Source organism: Bos taurus, chromosome 3, assembly GCF_002263795.3.
Source record: "Bos taurus isolate L1 Dominette 01449 registration number 42190680 breed Hereford chromosome 3, ARS-UCD2.0, whole genome shotgun sequence".
Taxonomy (NCBI): Eukaryota; Metazoa; Chordata; class Mammalia; order Artiodactyla; family Bovidae; genus Bos; species Bos taurus.
This window is the reverse complement of record NC_037330.1, coordinates 34,240,371-34,260,515: the sequence shown is the minus strand read 5'-3', so window position 1 is coordinate 34,260,515 and position 20,145 is coordinate 34,240,371. Positions and strand designations below refer to the sequence as shown.

General features: G+C 43.0%; 1 protein-coding gene across 3 annotated transcripts in view; it reads left to right on the top strand.

Annotated features, from left to right (window-relative positions):
• ELAPOR1 (endosome-lysosome associated apoptosis and autophagy regulator 1) overlaps positions 1–20,145 on the top strand; it is an 83,689-nt gene that overhangs the window by 21,078 nt on the left and 42,466 nt on the right. The window lies entirely within an intron of this gene.

Sequence of the window (20,145 nt, the reverse complement as noted above, 5' to 3'; positions counted from 1 at the left end):
GAACCCATGTCTCCTGCATTGGCATGCAGATTCTTTACCACCGAGCCACCAGGGAAGCCTCTACCCCCAAATTTCGTGGCTTAAAATAACAAACATTTGTTCTCACAGTTTCTGTGGGTCAGGAATTTTGGAACAGCTTAGCAGGAGATTCTGGCTCAGAGTCTGTCATGAGGTTACCATCAAGATGTCGACCAGGGTTGCAGCCACCTAAGAGCTAGTTTGGAACTTAAAGATAAGCTTACAAGATGAGTCCCTCTAGTGCCTATTGGCAGGAGTCAGTTCCTTGCATATGGATCCCTCCATAGGGCTGCTTGAATGTCCTTATGACATGGCAGCCAGCTTCCTCCAGAGCAGGTAATCAGAGAGAGAACAAGGAAGAAGCCACAACACCCCTTTTGACTTAATATCACAAGTCATATACCATCCCTTTTGCCATCTTCTGTTTATTAGAAGCAAGTCACTGAGTCCAGCCCGTACCCAGGGGAGGAGAATTAAGCTCTGCCTTCCTCTTGAAGGGAGAAACATCAGAGAACATGTGGACATATTTTAAAACTGCCACATCACAGTATATCATGAAATCATTCATTCCATTAGCTGTTCCTAAGTTTAATGTTCCAAAATCTACATGTTATTATTATTAATACAGTAATCATTTTGAGCACTCCCGATGAGTCAGGCACTGTGCTTGCAGCTAGGAATGTGGAATGAAATGGCCAGTGCTTGCCCTCATGGAGTTTACAGTTTAGTGGGAAAGAGAGAATATGTCTGTAAATAGGATGCACATATATAAGAGAGAGAACTGAATATAAACAAAGAGCTTTGTGTTTGCACTATCAGAAGGAAATAGAAGAAATCAGAAAAGCCTTTAAGGGAATACTGGTGGCATCTGAAGGCCCATCTCAAAGCTTAGCCCACCCCCCCACCCCCAGTATAGAGTAGATCTTTGGCAGATCACTGGGGAAGAACATCTGAGGCCAGGAGATGGGAGTGTGCAGGGCTTGTATGGGGGAATTTCGGGTTATCTAGAATGGCTTTAGTGGAAGGAAGAGGAAAGGGAATGGGAAGGCAGATTGAGGCCAGTCTTGGAGGCTTTTATAGAATAGATTGTGTTAGGGAAAAAGATTGAACTTGATTCTGAACACACTGGAGAAATCTTTGCAGCAGCATGGTAATATGCTTAGATATATGTTTTGGAAAACAGAAAAAAACTGAACCAGAGAAAAGAGTTGTATGTATGTGTGAACTCATTCATTCAGTGCATTCAGCCTTTCAACAAATTTTATCACAGATTCACTATGTGGCAGGTCTTGTTTATATATATATATGTATATATAGAGACTTCCCTGATGGCTCAGCAGGTAAAGAACTCGCCTGCAACGCAGGAGACATAGGGTCCTTGGGTCGATCTCTGGGTCAGGAAGATCCCCTGGAGAAGGAAATGGCAACCCACTCCAGTATTCTTGCCTGGAGAATGCTATGGACAGAGGAGCCTGGTGGGCTACAGTCCGTGGGGTCACAAGGAATCAGACATGACTGAACACATGGCACAACACAAAGCGTGGATATATGAAATATAAATCATTTATATTATACATATTTATAAATATATGAAATCATCACAGATAAAATTACAGGTGGTACAAAGGAAAGGTATGTGTTGCAATGGCAGCACATATTAGGGGGTTTGACTTGAGCAGAAAGAGAAAGAGAATGAGAATCTTAGCTTTTAAGCCAGAATAATTTCTTTTGGTCTTAAATTGAAATAGCAGGGAACTTGATGTTTAATTACTATCTATTAACCATTAGAGAAGTTGGCACAGCTCAGAGTGGAAGAAAAAATTAGACAGTTTGTTTATCAGTAGGTCTAAAAATAAAGAAGTTGGAAGATTTGTCCTGTTTCCTCCTGTGACTGCTAAAAAAGCAGGAGGATCATCTGAGGTCTTCCTGAAAATGAGAGAGAATGCCTTAATTTCTTCCACCAAATTTCACTCTTGGACTCGGGCCATTTCTGCTTTGGCAAAGGAAGAGGTGGTGACGTGGACTCTGTTCCCAGTGATAGTGTCCCAGGCTGGCCCAGGGAAGCCTGTGGACATGACTGTGCAACAGAGCCTCTGGCTTGTCAGATGCCTGGCCCTGGGTGGGGGCACCGTGGGAGGGGCCAGAGGAAAGCTCATCTCAATCTTAGTAGCGCGTCAAGGAGCATTTCATTTTCTACCTTGTAGCAGAATCCACCCAAGAAAGTGAACTTAGGCAAAAGGCTTGAAGTTGAGCCTTCTGCTTTAGATCCTGTGCTTTCTTCCAGCCCCCTTCCCCGCCCCCCAGCCCCACCTCCCATTTTCATGGTGGATAGAATTACATTTTCCCAAAGGAGAACAGAGCTGGTGAGGCAGGAACGCTGTTCCCTCCTCTTGCTTTAGCCGCAAAGCCCCCGAACCTTCTCCAAGCACAGCCCAGAGCCAGAACCTTGGTGTGGTCTTTACACAAGCCTTCACCTCACAGGGCCCCGGACCTTTCCCCTCCCATTGCCATCTGGCTGCCACCTTCTTCTGCCATCAAGCCCCTCAAGAAAAAAATGCCATTCTTTGAGAACAAGGTCATTCTTGCAATGCATTCCTGAGTCCCGACCCTCTGCCCAGTGAACACCTGGCTTTTATGACTCTCTCCTGTTGGTTTACTGATAAGAAATGGATGTCTGCTCAGCCAGAAACTGCACCTGCTGCTCTTGTCTCTGCTTTCACAACTGTGCGGATGAATTCTACAAAGCTAAGTTGATTCTACCTTCATCATTACTTCATTCAAACTTGGAAGTCCTTTGGCAGCTTTCAAAGCATCTTACCAGCTTTATGCTCGAGAAGATGTCAGGGCTCTTTTCTGGGTGGAAGAGCTGAAATGAACTTGAGAGTTCTCCTGGTGTTTTCATCTGAATTTCTCCCAGGGTGTCTCATCATTTCCAGTAGAGGAAAGAAATTAGAAGAAAGAGTTCAGATTTGAATACTTACCTCTGGGCATTCTTCTCTCTCTCCTCCTTCCTTTCTAAAAATAGTGGCATAAAGTAATTTTTCAGCATCAAAAAATAACAATGGTTGGAATGGAAGGCCAGGTTTCTGGAAATCCTGGAACTGCATAGGTGACTCAAAAAAAAAAAAAAAAGACAAAGTCAATCTCTAAGTCCACATCCACTCTTGACTTCTCTAAGCCACTTTCTGGTTTAGTGCAGAGGCTGCCAAACTGCAATGGGTCACCTGGAGAGCTTGCTAAAACCCAGGTTGCTGGCCCCATCCATGAGGTTGTGATTCCGTGAAAAGGCCTAAGAATTAGCATTTCTAGCAAGTTCCCTTGTGGCTCAGCTGGGAAACAATCTGCCTGCAATGCAGAAGACATGGGTTTGATCCCTGGGTTGGGAAGATCCCCTGGAGAAGGGAATGTCTACCCACTCCAGTATTCTGGCCTGGAGAATTCCATGGACTATATAGGCCATGGGATTGCAAGGAGTCAGACACAACTGAGTGACTTTCAAAAAAAAAAGTTCCCAGGTGCTGCTGGGACTGCCAATCCTACAAACATACTTTAAGAACTATTGGCTTAAGTTTAATGGAAATAACAAGAGCTTCGAAGAAAGGCTGGCTTGGGCTTGAGTCTAAACCTTCAGCTTCCTTACCAGCTGTGTGACTTTGGGGGATGTACGTGAGTATCTTTGCACTGGGCTCTTCATCCTTAAAATGGAAGCAGTAACATCTACCCCACAGAGTTCACTGACTCAACAAATATTTGTTTACGACTGCTGCAGCACCAGATTCTAAGCTGCACAGTAAGGACATGACTTTAGATGGGACAGTCTTTGATGTCAAGGAATTTTGGGTGGTTGTGAAGATTAAAGAGAGAAATTCACAAAGTCTGAGGACCGTGAAAGAAGCATAGTAAGCATTAATTTTATATCCCTTGCAAGGGGCAACATAATTCTGCTTTTACTTTTTTTGGTCTAAAAAGGGAAATTTCTCAAATTTCATAACATGGAACCTAAAGCTGTGAGTTTTTCCTTGTCTAGATGGAAAATCTGAAGTATGGGCACTGTTGTGGGTTGACTGGTGTCCCCCAAAAATCCATATGTACCTTAGAGCACCTCCTGAGTACTCTGAAAGTGAAAAGTGAAAGTATTAGTTGCTCAGTTGTGTCTGAGCTCTTTGCAACCCCTGGACTCTTTGCGGCCCCATGGACTGTAGCCTGCTAGGCTCCTCTGTCCATGGCAAGAATACTGGAGTGGGTTGCCATTTCCTCCTCCAGGGAATCTTTCCAACCCAGGGATTGAACCCAGCTCTCCTTCATTGCAAGCAGATTCTTTACCATCTGAGCCACCAGGGAAGCCTTACCACCTCACAATATGACTTATTTGGAAATAGGGTCTTCGCAGATGTAAAGCTCAGATGAGGTCATTTAGGTTGGGTCCTAATCCAGTATGACTGATGTCCTTATAAAAAGAGGAAATTTGGACTCAGACACACACAGGGAGAATACCATATGAAGACTGGGGTTATGCTGTCATGAACCGAAGAACTCCGATGACTGCTGGCGGGAGAGGCTTAGAACGGGTTCTCCCTCACAGCTTGGAAGGAATCAACCCTGCTGACACCTTGATTTCAGGCTTCTAGCCTCTGGAACTGTGAGAGAATGGATTTCTGTGGTTTGAGCCACACCACTAGGGGCGCCTTGTTACAGTAGCCCGAGCAGACTGACACAGGTCCCGTGAAGGACAAATGGCATCACTCACGGGTGCAGCGAGAAAAGGTGAAGGAGGACGTTTACTTTCATCCCACGCATCTTTACTTGAATTCTTATTTTTTAAAAATGTTTGTTTATGCACTGCATCGGATCTTAGTTTCAGCATACTGGATCTTCTCTGGCACACAGGATCTTTGTTGTTGTAAACAGGTTTTCTCTAGTTGTGGCGTGTGGGCTTAACCATCCTGAGGCATGTGGGAATCTTAGTTCCCTGACAAGGGAGTGAACCTGAGTCCCCTGAATTGGAAGTCGGATTATTAACCACTGGACCACCAGAGAAGCCCCTTATTTGAATTTTTAAATACACATGCTAATAATGAAAAGATTTTAAACTAAATTAAATCAAATAATGATTTTAGTATAGATACAATGTCTGCTAAATAATTTGAAGAGTACATACCTCTGCCTCTAGATCTTTCGAATCTCTGTTAACCAACTGCTCTAACCATCTCTCAGGTCAATCAGAGATGTCTCTACCAGCTTGGAGTTTGGATTAGCAGACTTTGCTTCAATTTACAACAATATGACATTTTCTAAAATACCTGTGGAGTGTCTGTTGCAGGCAAAACACAGTTATTTAGGGATTGTCACACAGAAATGTGGAGAAGGAAATGGCAACCCACTCCAGTACTCTTGCCTGGAAAATCCCATGGACAGAGGAGCCTGGTAGGCTGCAGTCCATGGAGTCACTAAGAGTCAGACATGACTGAGCGACTTCCCTTTCACTTTTCACTTTCACGCATTGGAGAAGGAAATGGCAACCCACTCCAGTGTTCTTGCCTGGAGAATCCCAGGGATGGTGGAGCCTGGTCGGCTGCTGTCTATGGGGTTGCACAGAGTCGGACACGACTGAAGTGACACAGCAGCAGCAGCAGGGGTGACTTGATTCCAGCTTTATGTGAGAGGGACTGGAGTCTGTGGGTGCAGAAACTTGGTCAACTGCCAGGAGTCTTTTCTAAAACCACCTGCCCAAGGGCTTCTTTTGTGGTCCAGTGCTTAGGACTTCGCCTTCCAATGCAGGGGGTGAAGGTTTGCTCCCTGATTAAGGAGCTAAGACCCCACATGCCTTGTGGCCAAAAAACCAAAATGTAAAACAGAAACAGTATTGTAACAAATTCAATAAAAACTTTAAAAATGGTCCACATTAAAAAAAAAATCTTATAAAAAAAAAGCCACCACCTGCCCAAGCACATTTCCAGGCACTCCTGGCCCCGGATCTTGGCTCTGGGCTACAGCCAAGTCTGCTTCAGCAAGAGCCAGGCCTCTGTTTGCCTTTAGGATTCGGTTGACCAGAGCAGAACAGACATTCTAGAGCTGATTCTCCACTCACCCATCTCCAGTTTGCCCAGTGATGGCAGAAGCCTGGGCCAGAGTCTCTGTTGGTGACACTTGGCAATGACTGAGGGTCAGGCTGTTTCAGAGAAGGTCCTGGGGTTCTTATTCAGAATCTTTGCGAACAGTACACCCACAGCTACACCTGTCACCAGCAGTTTTCATTTCACAGGACAAGAGGCACCTGCCCAGGTGCTTCCTCAGCCTCTCTGGTTCTCAGCACTCACAGTGCCCATAGCTGCTAAGACCCTTGGGTGAGACACACCAAACACATCAAACATAATAAGAGAAACTGCTTCTGTCACCCTCCCTCCACCTGCAGGCTGAGACTTCCTGATTTCCTAATTTTACCTCTAAAGAACATTTTCCCATGGGTCAGAGTCATCTGAGGAACACAATGACAGCGTCAGCTCCTGCCCAGGTGGTAAAATGTGGCCTCAGCCTCCCCTGCCAAGTACTCCCTACATCTCCATTCTAAGAATCCTGTCGAAAACCAAAACAACAACAAAAAACCCAATGCCTCTCAAAGGGAGGCGTTAACATGAAAACACACCAACAAAAAACTGGATTTAATTTTTTGAGCAGGTAATTCATCCACATGGTAATCCACTCAAAAAGTTAGAAAGGGATACAGAATAAAGAGTAAATGTCCCTCGCCCCCCTGACTCCCACCACCTGGTTCTCCTGCCAGGAAGTGATCCCTGCCCCCTTCAGACTTGCTGCTGAAGTTAATTTGCACTCCTGGGGTAGCCTGTAGCACAGGGGCACACAGAAGACACAATGGCAAACCTGAGTCTAAGAGAATAAAATCAGAAGCGGGAGAAGGCTCAGGGCACATGCTGGTCACAAAATCAGAGTATCACATGCAAGTTATGATAGGGCTCCTTTCATTTTAATTATTCAGATTAGGACTGAATGCCAGATATGATAAACCAGATTATAGACATGGATTGGAGGTAAAAGAAAGCTAGGAAGCACTGAAGAAAGCACTTCTTTTTTAGATTCTTAAAGCATGTTATTTCTCAGCTGTCGCATTCTCCCTGATATTATATGTCTGTATATATTTATAGTATTCTTACTTTGTTGTATGTATTTTATACTCTAGTACCTTAGCAGACTGTCATGTGAATAGCATCCCCTGGGATTGTACAGTGCACAACTTACTCAGCTATATGCAGCAGTCCCTGTAAATGCCAGGATTGCTTTGATGATATTTGTATCCTTTCACCATATTCTTAGTGAATATTTTTAATTGAATTACTTTCAGATAAAGAAGGCTCCATCTCAAAGTGTTATGGCAGTATAAAGAGAGAGGTAGTTGGAGAAGTAAGCAGGGGCCTGGAAGTGAAGGCCCTTGTAAACCTGGCAAAGAGTCTGGTGCCAACTCTGAGGGCAACACTGGGGCAGTGATTCAATCTGATTTGCATCTCAGATGGGTCACTCTGGCTGTAGCCTAGATGGTGGCTTGAAGAAGAGGAGGGAGCAAAGCCTGGGAGAGCAATGAGGAGGCTCCTCTAGGCAAGAAGTTCACTTCCCTGAGTAGCAGTGTGGGTGGAGACAGGGGGACTGATTCAAGAGATACTTTGGAGGCAGAAAATAGATAGGGTGTCAGTGATTATACACAGGACCTGAGAGAGAAAGGTGTCAAGGACATGGTTCCTGGCTTGAAGAGATGCTGAATGTAACAGCGTCAATATCAGAGCAAAAGGATCATGCCAAGACTGGTATTTTATTTTTTAAAGAAATATTTGTTCAGATATTTTAAAGAAATAAGCAAAACTAAATATCTAAGTGGTTCAAGTATACTTTCTATAACATCAGGTAAAATGTACATTTATAAAAATATAAACATTACTTATCAATCTAATATAAATTGCTAGCTAGATAAAAAGAATGAAGAGAAAGTGTTATTCAAAAAATCCTGAAGAGTCCAGAGATAAACCTATGCACCTATAGTCACCTAATCTGTGACAAAGGAGGCAAGAGTATACAGTGGATAAAAGGCGATCTCTTCAATAGGTAGTGCCAGGAAAACTGGACAGCTACATGCAAAGAATCAAAGTAGGACATTTTCTAACATCATACACAAAAACAAACTCAAAATAGATGAAAGATCTAAATGTAAGACTGGACACTCTGAAACTCTTAGAGGAAAACATAGGCAGAACACTGTCTGACATAAATCGCAACAAGATCTTTTTTGACCCAACTCTTAGAGTATTAAAAATAACAAAAATTAACAGATGGGAGCTAATTAAGCTAAAAAGATTTTGCACAGCAAAGGAAACCGTAAACAAGATGAAAAGACAACACATAGAATGGGAGAAAATATTTGCAAATGAAGTTACCAATCTAGGATTAACCTTCAAAATATACAACAGTTTATGCAGCTCAATATCAAAAATACAACTCAATCAATATCAAACAACCCAATCCAAAAATGGCATTTCTAAAGAGACATTTCTCCAAAGAAGACATACAGATGGCCAACGAGCACTTGAAGAGATGCCCAGCATCACTAATCATTAGAGAAATGCAAATCATAACAACAATGAGATGTCACCCCATACGGGTCAGAATGGCCGTCATCAAAAAATCTACAAACAATAAATGCTGGAGAGGGTGTGGAAAAAAAGAGAACCCTCCTACATTGTTAGTGGGAATGTAAATTGGTACAGTGACTGTGGAGAACAGTGTATTGGTTCCTTAAAAAACTAAAAATAGAGCTTCCTTATGATCCAGCAATCCCACTCCTTGGCGTATATCTGGAGAAAATCATAATTTGAAGAGATACATGCACCCCAATGTTCACTGCAGCACTACAATAGCCAGGACATGGAATCACCTAAATGTCCATTGACAGAGGAATAGATGAAGATGTGGCATGTAAATATACTATGAAATATCACACAGTGATAAAAGCAAACAAAATAATGCCATTTGCAGCAACATGGATGGACCTAGAGTTTGTCATACTGAATGAAGCAAGTCAGACAGAGAAGGACAAGTATCGTATGCTATTGCTTACACGTGGGACCTATGGACATATTTACAAAAAGAAATAGAGTCACAGATGTAGAAAACAGATTTATCATTACCAAAGGGAAAGGGGAGAGGGATAAATTGGGAGATTGGGATTGATATATACACACTACCATATGTAAAACAGATAATGAATAAGCATTCTATAGCACAGGGAATTCTACTCAGTACTCTGTAATGATCTACACGGGAAAAGAATCTAAAAAAGAGTAGATGTATATAATTGATTCACTTGCTGTACAGAAGAAACATTACAGTGTAAATCCACTATACTCCGATAAAAATTAATTTAAAAACAACAACAACAAAATGCTGAAGATCAGTATTGCCACCACGAAGCAGATGATAGTATAATTCAGTTAGATACAGGACAGCAGTGGGGAGAGCGTCTGAGAACTGTTTTTAAAAGTTGGATCTCGCCAGTTCAGGTTCGATGCATGAGACAGGGTGCTCAGGGCTGGTGCACTGGGATGACCCAGAGGGATGGGATGGGGAGGAAGGTAGGAGAGGGGGTTCAGGATGGGGAACACATATACACCCATGGCTGATTCATGTCAATGTATGGCAAAAACCACTACAATATTGTAAAGTAATTAGCCTCCAATTAAAATAAATTAATTAATTAAAAAAATAAAAGTTGGATCCGATGTCCCTGAGGAATCCTGCCGGTTACAAATAAGGATTGGGAGCTCAAGCGTAAGAGCTGAGCTCTAGATAAAAACTTGGAGTCATCAGTCCATGAAGGCAACTGAAACTACATAAATAGCTTTGTGTAAGAGAGTTGAACTGAACCTTAGGAAAGGCTAGGATTTTAATTGAAGTAGAGGATGTGTAGGGAGAAGGGTGGATTTACAAACTGAAGATAAGAGCAAGTCAGAGAAAGCTATGGAGTTTGGAATAAGTGGATGCTGTTAGTGGTGTGCTGCTAAATATTTAACAACTGACTCTCTAGGGAGGGGAAGGGCAGTCCTACTTTTAAGTATTTGCTGACTGCGGTGGTATGAATACTCTCATCATAGCCAGTTTCAAGTTACCGGTGTCATTGGGCATGGAGTTGGGAAGAGATGAGCCTACTCAGCTCTTGTGGGCTCAGACGAACTCTAGCACACAGCTGGATGTGGTCCTGAGGGAAACAGGATTGTCAGGCGGTAGTGGAGGGTCCACCTAAAAAAGAAAGGGAGCCACTGATGTGGCCATGAAGCTTCTGGTGTGGCCACAGTGCCACTGGTGTGGCTATGAACCTTCATACACTTCTAGGGGGAATATTAAATGGTGCAACCACTGTGGAAGACAGTTTGGTAATTCATCAAAAAGTTAGGCATAGAGTTACCGTTTGACCCAGCAACTCCACTGCTAAGTATGTTCCCAAGTGATTGAAAACATATGTTCACACAAAAACTCATTCATGAATATTGCTAACAGCATTGTTGTTGTTAAGTTGCCCAGTTGTGTCCAGTTCTTTTGCAACCCCATGGATTGGGATTTTCTAGGCAGGAATGCTGGAGTGGGTTTTTTTGCCAGGATATCTTCCTGACCCAGGGATCAAACTCACATCTGCCCACATCTCCTGCATTGCAGGCAGATTCTTTACCACCTAGCCACCAAAAGTAGAAACAACACAAACATTCATCAACTGATGAATCGATAAATAAAATGTGGCATATCCATATAACGGAACATTATTGAACCATAATATTAAGTACGATACATCCTACAACATGGATGAACCTTGGAAACATTATGCTAAGTAGAAGAAGCCAGATAGAAAAGGCCACATATTGTATGATTCCATTTATAGGAAATGGAAGCTGGGAGAGCAATGAGGAGGCTCCTCTAGGCAAGAAGTTCACTTCCCTGAGTAGCAGTGTGGGTGGAGACAGGGGGACTGATTCAAGAGATACTTTGGAGGCAGAAAATAGATAGGGTGTCAGTGATTATACACAGGACCTGAGGGAGAAGGGTGTCAAGGACATGGTTCCTGGCTTGAAGAGACGCTGAATGTAACAGCGTCAATATCAGAGCAAAAGGACCATGCCAAGACTGGTATTTTACTTTTTAAAGAAATATTTGTTCAGATATTTTAAAGAAATAAGCAAAACTAAATATTTAAGCAGTTCAAGTATGCTTTCTATAACACATCAGGTAAAATGTACATTTATAAACATATAAACATTACTTATAAGTCTAATATAAATTGCTAGCTAGATAAAATGAATGAAGAGAAAGTGTTATTCAAAAAATCCTGAAGAGTCCAGAGATAAACCTATGCACCTATAGTCACCTAATCTGTGACAAAGGAGGCAAGGTAAATCCATAAAGATGGAAAGTAGATTTGTGGTTACCAGAGGCTGGGGATAAGGAAGATGATGACTAATGGCTAATGAGAAGAGTTTGAGAAACAGTGTACTAGGGGATTGTGCTGTTGCTCACATATATTCTTCCACTGGAGTTACAGAAGCCTTGTCTGTTGGCCTTGTTCTCTAGGCCAGAGTTCTGTCCTCCAGGTTCAAGCTCTCCATCATAACCAGCTAGCATATCCAATGCTGTCCTTGGAGAGTTTTGCATAGGCCAGGACCTAGTTGACCTGATTTTTTCATGTGTGATTAAAAGCTCAGGTGAAAACATTTAATGGAACATCTTGACCTCATTAATAACCAAGAAAGGCACATCTTTGGAAATACAATCTCATAAAGCCTTACTTTGTAGACAGATGTGTGTACCAAACTTTCACTCACCAGAAAGGGATTAGAATTTATAAAGGGACATTTTGTTTCCTGGCTACAAAGCCATTTCAATCCTAGGGATATTCACCAGCCATATGAAAAGCCTGCTGCACCTGATGGGCTGGCCACAGTTACTAAGTGTCATAAATGTCAACAGCCAGCCTTTCTCTTGGAGATTAGCTTCGGGGGAGTTTCTGGGGAGAAAAAGTGGAAAAAGGACAGATGTTGTTTCATATGTACGAGTAGACTGGGATCAGAGGATAGGGTGAGTCAGGACAGGTGGTAAACATCAGCAGAACAGAGGAGAATCTAATTGCTGCTGTCACATAGCTGTTAGGCTAGAAATGTGACCTGACTCCCTTCTCCCTTTCCTATTGCCCGGGTGCCCCTTCCATATGCCCCCTCCAAGCTAGGTCATAGCAGTAGTTGGCTGCTGCTGCTTTTTTAACCAGTTTACAAAAAGTGTTCCTGAACCTAATCTCCTAGTTGTGTTGACAGTTTGATGTTACTCAGTTTAGGGGGATTCTGTTAGTCATCTTAGCAGAGTGTTGGCATCCCTGTTCTATGGGGGACGGACCTGTGGTATGTGGAGACTTAATAACTGGTCACAGTTGTGTAGTGTGGGGTGGCAAGAGGAGAGTCCAGATCTTTTGATTGTGGTCTTGAGTGCCTGCATAGCTCCACAGCTACTCTCGAGGCATGCTTTTTGCCCTCGATTCAATCGCTCAACGAACACTTAGTAGTAGCTACTATGCATTGGGAACTCTTCTAGGCTCTTGGGCTACATCAGTGAACAAAATCAGAGATCCCTGTTCTTATGGAGCTTACATCTAATCTGGAGTGAGGGCAGGGGTAGAAATAGACAAGGAACATAATGAATAACTATAAGTTATAACGTGTGTTTGAAGGTGATATGTACTATGGAAAGAACAAGTCATTCAGGCTTTGAGGATCAGTGGGACTGAATTACAGGGAGGTCGAGGCAGTAGGGGTAGTATCGGGGGGCTTGTGGGGACTAAAAGGAAGATGCATGTAAAGTGCTCGGCCCAGAGCCTGGTGCGTGGGTGCTCATACCTGTGGCAGCTGTTAGCACCATACCAGTCTTGTCTCCCAAGAGCTCCAGACCAAGGCTGTGCCCAAAGTGGACAAGCAGCTTAGTAACAGACAGGTTAGATGGTGAGGTCAGGGGCCTGTCTGGCCCAGAGCATGGTGCCACAAACTGCCCCAGCTGGGTGTAGAGACCCTGTGTATGCTTTCTGTGATGTGTCCATGGCCAAACCAGCAAGGCAGGTCGTAGCAGAGAGATCAAGCACCATCTCTTTTGTTTTTGATCAAAATGGACTCTATAAATCCAGAGTTGAATAGAAAGTGCTGAAAGAAGGGGCAGCATAAGGCCAGGGCTCCCCCATACTCCTGAGAGTCCCGGGGCTCCTGGCATTATGTTGCTAGGCAACAGCACACAGATTGAGGACAGTGGGCAGGGGTCAGCCTGCTTGGGGTCTGTCAGCTGGTGCCTGCTCTGGGAGAGAGAGGGTATTGCTTGTAGGTAGGAGGAAACCACTGACTGCATGAGGTGATTAAAGGAAGACCAAAATGCAGCCTTAACTCAGTGAAACTCTGCTTCATACATGCAATTTCACCTTCAAGGATTTGCTCTTTCCAGTAAAGACTGGTGTTAAACTTTATGGGATGTGGAAATTTTGATTTAAACAAAACCTTAAATTACTTAGGAATAAATTTAACAAAATAGTTGCAAGATCAATAAATGAGAAACTACAAACTACTCCTGAGAAAAATTAAAGAAATGAAGAGATATACTGTGTTCATGGTCTGGAAAACTCAATATTGTTAAGATATCAAACCTCCCAAAATTTACCTATAGGTTCAATGCAATTCTGCTCAAAATTCTAGCAGAATTTCTTTTAATAAAAATTGACAGTCTAACTTAAAAAACTTAACTGAGAAGAATAAACATGTAAAATAGATTTTAAAATAAAACTTTGTTCTCTTAAAGTGAGGAATGCTCACTCACTTCTGAGGGGGCTGGCTCTCTACACCCCTAGATTCTGGAGCTGAATTTGAAAGTCCCTGGGTTAAGGTATTTAAAAAGTGAACAGCCTGTTTTGGGGTAAAATATTAAGCCATTTAAAAACTATGAATGCATTATTACAGATTTTAATGATTTTTCCTGTGTGTGCAGGGATGAATAACAGACTCCTTAGAGGGTCTGATGAAAACTGTGTCCAGAAAAATGCATATATCTAAAATTCTGGATTTGGTTGTGTAGGGAAAATTGTCTAGGATCCTAGATTAAGTGACCTCCCCCATCTTGTATGAGATGTACTTATATGATTTGCTTCCTGATGGGATAATTATTTAAGTCTCCATAGAAGAGTGAGTTGAAAGGAGAAAAGGATCTAGAGAAGAATCAGAATCTTTAGAGTAGAGCCCAGGAATCTTTTGTTTGTTTTTGTTTTTTTTAGGAATCTGTATTTTTAACATAATCTTCAGGTTGTTGTGATGATTAAACAGATTTAGCCACCAGAGATCGAGGGCTGGATATGTCTAGACCTTTAGGCTCAGATGGTAAAGAATCTGCCTGTGATGTGGGAGACCCAGGTTCGATCTTTGGGTTGGGAAGATCTCCTGGAGAAGGAAATAGCAAGCCACTCCAAAGTGGATCCATGGACAGAGGAGCCTGGTGGGCTACAGTACAGTCCATGTGGTGGAAAAGAGTCAGATGCGACTGAGCGACTAACACTTTCACTTCTTTTTTAGGATCCAGGGCTTCCTTGGTGGTTCAGAAGGTAAAGAATTTGCTTGCAAAGCAGGAGACCCAGGGAGACCAAGTTCAATCCCCTGGAGAAGGGAATGGCTACCTACTTCATTATTCTTGCCTGAAGAATTCCATGGACAGAGGCTACAGTCCATGGGGTCTCAAAGAGTCAGACACAATGGAGTGACTATCACTTTCACACTTTAGGACCCAGGAGACACTGCTACTGAGCCAGCAGTCTTAAGAGCGTGGGAAGGAGGGAGAGAAAGGAGCAAAGAGGGAGTCTCTGCAGTCTGACAGAGAACAATCAAAAAGGTCCTACAAGGTCAAGGTCGCTGAGTCCCAGTGTCTGCAGACCTTCCACCCAGAACCTGAATGAGAGCACTCCAGAGCAGAAAGAACACAGAACAGTTCTGGAAGCCATTCAGCTGGGGCTGAGCCACAGAGAAAGTCTCTTTGGGGGCACTAATGTTCAATTCTGACATTTCACCATGATCTCCTTGTTCTGTGCTAAGCAGAGCTTACTCCTCCCTTCCAGGGAAGGGCTGGTCTCTCCTTGGCAGTCAGGATTGTTTAATGGGATCTGCTCCTGTCTGCATCACATGCTTTCTCAGCAAAGAGGCATTTGCACTGTACCAACAAACACCTACTGACCCCACTTACCAGCTCAGGTGTTTGCCTGGGGCACCCAGCCCCCATCTTGACATTCTCCCCCAAAGTATCTGCCTTTCAGGGACGCTGAGAAGGGGCTGAACCTGCAGCTGGCAGAAGAATGGGAAGGGCCTCTTCCAGACTCTAAGGCCCCTAGTCAGAATCCAGGTTTACTTAAGAACCTGTTTCTTGACTCAGGCTCTGTCCCAGCCAAGACAAACCCAAGTCATGTTGATTCCCTGCTTCCTTGGTGGCTGTGACTTTGTGTAGCACTGGTTCAGTGACCTTAAGACTCAGGATCTGAGACTCTGCTTGGTTCTGTCTGTTCTGTCTCTGGGCGGTGAGGGGGTTGGGGAGTAGGGCAGGGGCAGTGGCCGAGTGGTTACCTTTCTGGCCAGCAGCTGTCTCTGGGCAGTGATTCTTAGCTTGTCATTGTTTTACTCAAGTGGATCCATTTATCCAAACTGAACAAGATTTGTGCACTTCAATGTATATAATTTTTCCCTAAAAATAAATAAACCTAGAAAAACTAACAACAACTTTGAGTGGGGAGGAGTAGGTGGAAGTAAATAAGCAGAAATGGCAGAAACTATAAGTATAGAAGCTGGGTGATGGGTACCTGGGGGTCATCATATTCTGTCTTAAAATATACATTTGAATTTTATTGTAATAAGAAGTGAAGAAATTTAAAAAGACTTAGAAATCTCCCTCCCTGATCAAGAACCTCAAAGAAACTCATACTCTTTACTCTAGTAATTCCACTTCTGGGAATCTCTCCAAAGGAAATAATCAAAGATACACATAAAGCTTCATTGTAGTGCTATCTAAAACAAGGAAAAATTGGACAAAACTCAATGACCTGTAACAGGAGAATGGTTAGAGCAACTGTGGTGCAACCTTAAAGACACAGGAGCATGCTCGTGACCTAAAATGTAAAAAAAAAAAAAAAAAGTCAGAAGAAGAAACTACATATCATGGGATCTTCATTTTGTTTTAAAAATGCATATGCATGGACTTCCCTGGTGGCTCAGTGGATAAGAATCCGCCTGTCAATGCAGGGCATACAGGTTCAATCCTTGTTCCAGGAAGAATCCACATGCTGCAGAGCAACTAACCTCTGTGCAGCAACTACTGAAGCCCACAGGTCCCCAAGCCCATGTGCCACAGCAAGAGAAACCCTCGTGCCGCAATGAAGAGTAGTCCCTGCAAAGCAACGAAGACTCAGCACAGCCAAAAGCAGACAAATCAGTAAATGCATATATTGTATGATTTCAGCTATGGTGGTTTAATTGCTAAGTCATGCCTGACTCTTGGGACCCCACGGACTGTAGCCTACCAGGCTGTCAGTCTGTGGGACTCTCCAGGCAAGAATACTGGAGTGGGTTGCCATTTCCTTCTCCAGGGGATCTTCCTGAGCCAGGGATCAAACCCATGTCTGTTACATCTACCCGCACTGGCAGGCGGGTTCTTTACCACTAGCTCCACCTGGGAAGCCCCAATAAATGCATATGCACATATAAAAAAATCTGTAAAGAAATGTAATAAAATGTTAGAAGTATTGATCTCTGCTTGGTAGGCTTTTGGAAGATTTTAATTTTCTTTTTAATTCTAGCCTGTATTTTCATAGTTTCTACAATTAACATTTCTTACTTTGATAATTACTTTAAAAACTGAGACATGCCATTTTGAAAGAAGAGGGGGAAAGATGGAAAGAAAAACAGATTTTCATGCACATAGCAATGTGCATATGTGCATATGTGAAATGTGTGCAATGTGCGTATGTGAAGTAATAAGGTATTGGAACTGGAAGGAATCTTAGATGTTTGAAATCACCTAAGTCCAACTTCCTCATTTTACAAATGAGAAGACTGAGGCCCAGAGCGTCAAATGTCCAGCTAAGCCATTTGTTCTTAGTCTCTCTGACTGCTTGTTTTAGCAGCTCACTGAGCTCTCATGGCCTCAGGACCTTAACAGCCTGGGCTGTATCCCCGATGTTAACCCCTGGAGGCCTGTTTGGGGAGCAGTCCTTGGATTCTCCAGTTAGTCTGGGCCACCTGTTGGCAGTGTCCTCAGCCAGTCGGGATGGAGAAATTCCCTGTCAGAAAGAAGGCCAGTGAAACACTAGACCTTGCCACCCCCTAATCACCTAGAGCTTGTCCCTCAGACAGTTGTAGCTGGCCATCTCTGTCTTTTCAGCTCTGCTTTGGCAAAGGTTACTTCTAGGCAGCTAGGTCATATGTTCCTCCTGTGTCCCATTTAAAATTGTGACTTGGGGACATGTCATGTCATTGTGCCTGGGGAGAGCAAAGAATTATATGCTGGACATACGAATGAGATCTATTTGAGTGTCTCCTGGGAACTCCCTGGTGGTCCAGAGGTTAAGACTCAGTGCTTCCACTGCAGGGAGCGTGGATTTGCTCCCTGGTCAGGGAACTAAGATCCCACATGCTGTGCAGTGCTACCAAATATAAAATAAAATTCAGAATTTTTAAATGATTTTTTTCTAAAAAGCCAAATTAAAAAAAGAAAGATTAAAATCCATGTTTTAAAAAATGTATGCATGTGTCTCCTTTGTGAATCTGCATATTATGTAGACCGTATGCTCTCCAAGTCAGGTCACTAGGTAAACTGAGGTTGTGTTGGGGAATTGATTTGTTCATAAAACTCTGAATATAATTGAGGAGTCCTGCCAATTATATCTCTGTCTAAGCCGACGTCTTGGATGGTGAGATCAACTATAGCTCAGATCTGAAACAGCTGCAGCAGAGCCACCTGCGTTGGATGGTGTGAATATCCCCAAGGGACATGAAGTAAATTAGCACATATTGAAGGGAAATTTTCTAAGGCCCGGAACCACCATTTTCCCAGCAAACCTCCCACCCAAGTGGGACACAGGGGACACCAAATGAGAGACGCCGCAGAGGCAGACGTGGCTCTTGAGTCTCCAACAGGCCAAATGCAGTCAGAGTGACTGAAATGATCTGCTCGAACAGATTTGATGTTTTAACACTAATTATCAGGCCTCAGAAGAGACCCTGGCTGCTGGCAGACAACCAATACTGTCTTAGTTAATTTTTAGATTTGGCTGTTAAATTTGGCCCTGCGCGAGATTGTGTTTGATGGGACTTCCGAGAGTGAAGGATTCCTGGTAGGAAGGCCTGGGTTCTAGCTCTGTGTGACCTTGGACAAAGCCATTTCACCCCATGGGGAGTGTTTTGTCATCTGTGCAATGGAGGAAACACCCCCTGCTCTGTTTGCCTTCTGGGGAGTTTGAAGATCAAATGAAATGGTGTAAAAGCACCATGCAAATGACAGGCATAATTACATTCACAGGCAGAACATGAATCTTTTCTGCCTGGTTCACTCAATTCTATGTAATTCACATACTGTGGATCTTACCCCTCTTTCTTACAGCAAAATCCTTTGGAGAATATCATTTTTAGACCCGAAATTGAAAATAGTTTCCTTATTCGTCCTCAGAGTCCTCTGGGATAAAGAAAAGAGTGGAATTAAAAGAAAAAAGAGACCCAGAGTGATGGTAGCCCAAGGGCACAAAGAATTCCCACCCAGGTGTTCTTTCTTTCCTAGATGACACTGACATCTGATCTAAAGTCAAAGCTTCTCATCCTAAATTAGACTCACAATCCCCCCAGCTCCTCCTTCTCCTTTGCATCTTCTCCCTCTGGATAAAAATGCCCAGTTTACACTTTGCTGTCCTGAGCCATGCTGGGCACAACCTCTAGTACCTCTAAGTGCTGGACAGACAATAGATATTTGGTAAATTATATTTATAATAAAAGACAATAGAAATGGAGCTCTAAGATTTTTCTCTCATTACCCTAAGTTTCTTAAAGTACAGATCAAAAGCAAGGTTTACCACATATCCACAAGTCTGAAATAACAGCTTGTAAGGCACACCAGCTTTTATGTTCCGAAAAGAAAGGAAAACCCCATCAATTAAAACATGACACTGCTGCTGCTGCTAAGTCGCTTCAGTTGTGTCCGACTGTGTGCGACCCCATAGACGGCAGCCCACCAGGCTGCCCCGTCCCTGGGATTCTCCAGGCAAGAACACTGGAGTGGGTTGCCATTTCCTTCTCCAATGCATGAAAGTGAAAAGTGAAAGTGAAGTCACTCAGTCGTGTCCGACTTAGCAGCCCCATGGACTGCAGCCTACCAGGCTCCTCCGTCCATGGGATTTTCCAGGCAAGAGTACTGGAGTGGGATGCCATTGCCTTCTCCGTAAAACATGACACAGTGCTTCCTTATTGTGTCGGGTATAAGCCACAACTTGATTTCATAGGTGTTAAAATATGAAAGAAATATGCATCTTAGAAGAGATGAAATGAAGTCTATTTACCCCTTCCCAAAAGTACAGATTTCTCCTTTTGATTCTGATGAATTCTTAGGTTAGCCCACTTCAAACTGTCTCAGTTTTAGCCCCAGCTCCACTCCTTACATTGCATTTATGTGCAATCATCCTTCCATATGGGTAGAAGGGGGACATTAATTCTATTTTTCTTATGGATACAGTAATACAAAGTACTTTAGGGCTTGAATATAGTTTTTGGTTAAGTGAGGATTGTGAAATGCTTGTCAAAGCCAAAGTCACATTAATTCTGTGGCCTGTTGTTTGTGACAAGATTTAAAAGAGTAAGAAATGTTTTGAGTATTTGCCACAGCTATTGTGCTTTCTTTTTCCCAAGTAGTGCTTTCTGTGATTTTTGTTGCAGTGCTTCTTGTTTTATTTAATATGCTTGATTTGGCTGTTTTGTTGTTGTTATTCAGTTTATTCTTAGATCAGGTGAACTATGAGTTTTCACTGCACAGAGAAATTAGGTGTGA